The 1379-nt window shown below is 58.9% G+C and overlaps 1 long non-coding RNA gene across 1 annotated transcript; it reads right to left on the bottom strand.

Annotated features, from left to right (window-relative positions):
* Positions 1 to 628: 628 nt before the first annotated feature.
* LOC139829509 (uncharacterized) lies at positions 629 to 972 on the bottom strand. Its single transcript, XR_011742001.1, has 3 exons — positions 928 to 972; positions 764 to 836; positions 629 to 684 (listed from the first exon to the last, which is right to left on the bottom strand). It is a non-coding gene; the product is annotated as an uncharacterized lncRNA (long non-coding RNA).
* Between the last annotated feature and the right edge of the window lie 407 nt (positions 973 to 1379).

Here is a 1379-nt window from a genome sequence, read left to right as displayed (position 1 = left end):
CGCAGGCTGGAGCTGCCCTGCCCGGCACGTGCTGGCGTCGCGCTGTAAAGTTCCCTGGGCCCTTTACCCACCCAAAGGGGACTTTTCCTGGACGGCCCTTTCCCTTATCGGAACTTTACCCCCAGCCCTGCGATTCCCGGCCCCTTCCCGGCCCCCGTGCCTCCACTTATCTTTCAGAGGGCTGAGGGATCGAATCCACCTTCGACAGAGCAAATGCCACGTGTGCTAACGGAGATGTTCCTGCATTGCCGGGGTCCGCTTCAACATCTACAGTAACACAGGAAAACGCACGCTCAATAAGCCGTGCCAGCATACCGTATTGCGGGGTAAACGCCGACTCCTCCCGCGACACCCACCTCCTAAGTTCCTCGGCGTTCCGTTCGGCGCGTCGTGTCACGGGTGAGGTCACAAACCCTCGTCGCTCGTAACGCCTAAGACAGCGAGAAACAAAAGAACTGTAGGGCTTGGAGCGAGTCCCCAGCCCCACGCTCCTCCTCGCCCCTACCCCGGCTCACCAGAAACGCTGCTCCGAGTACAAAGGGCCCAAAAGGAGCCTGCAAAACAAGAAGGAAACGCTGAACCGAGTCACCGGGCGACACTGGGCTCCTCGACACCCGCCGCCGCCTCACCTTCTCGGCTGCTGGCCGGCGTGCGGCTTCGCCCCTCCGAGCCGGTCCGCGGCACCTGCGAAAACAAAGGCACCTGCTCGGACGCTGCCTGAAAACACCCTGCCCACAGACAATTCCATCTCCCGCTCCTTTACCTTGGCCGCTCGCCCGCCTGGCTGCCCTTGCTTTTGACTGCAACGCTGTTGACCACAGAGGTTCAGCTGCCGCCTGTAAAACACAACCAAAGGACGCTCACACCTGCACTGGCAACACGGGACCTGAAACGAGCTGCTGCTCTGGCCAAACACTCGTTCCTCACCTTGCCCGAGGAGCTGCGGTGCCGATACCCAGCTTTCCTCTTCGCTTCGCACCTGTAAAACAGACAAACAACCAAACTTAGATAAAGACAGAGGGCACATCTTCCCTCTGACACCACGCACCGACCCACCTGCTTACGGCGCTCTGCTCGGCTCTTCCGTCGCTCTTTCGTGCCAGGTTGTGCCTCTGCATCTGAAATCAAGGTATTCAACAAGTCACCCAGATGCTCATCAACACCTTGACCATTGCACAGGTCTGCTTTCTATTCAGGAATCCCACCCGACACACTAATTGAGTCCCTAAAACACTGGGGAATGGACTGCCAGCTCCCCTGCCCACAGCTACTGCATCCCAGGTGACCGCACAACCTTTGCCTACACAATTGAATCTGTCAACAGATTAACCCTGGACTCCTAGAGTTCTCTCCACCCGCCCCTGACTCCACACCGCCGG

This window comes from Patagioenas fasciata, chromosome 20 (assembly GCF_037038585.1).
Source record: "Patagioenas fasciata isolate bPatFas1 chromosome 20, bPatFas1.hap1, whole genome shotgun sequence".
Classification (NCBI taxonomy): Eukaryota; Metazoa; Chordata; class Aves; order Columbiformes; family Columbidae; genus Patagioenas; species Patagioenas fasciata.
The sequence above is the reverse complement of the archived record's forward strand: the minus strand, read 5'-3'. Positions and strand labels throughout refer to the sequence as shown.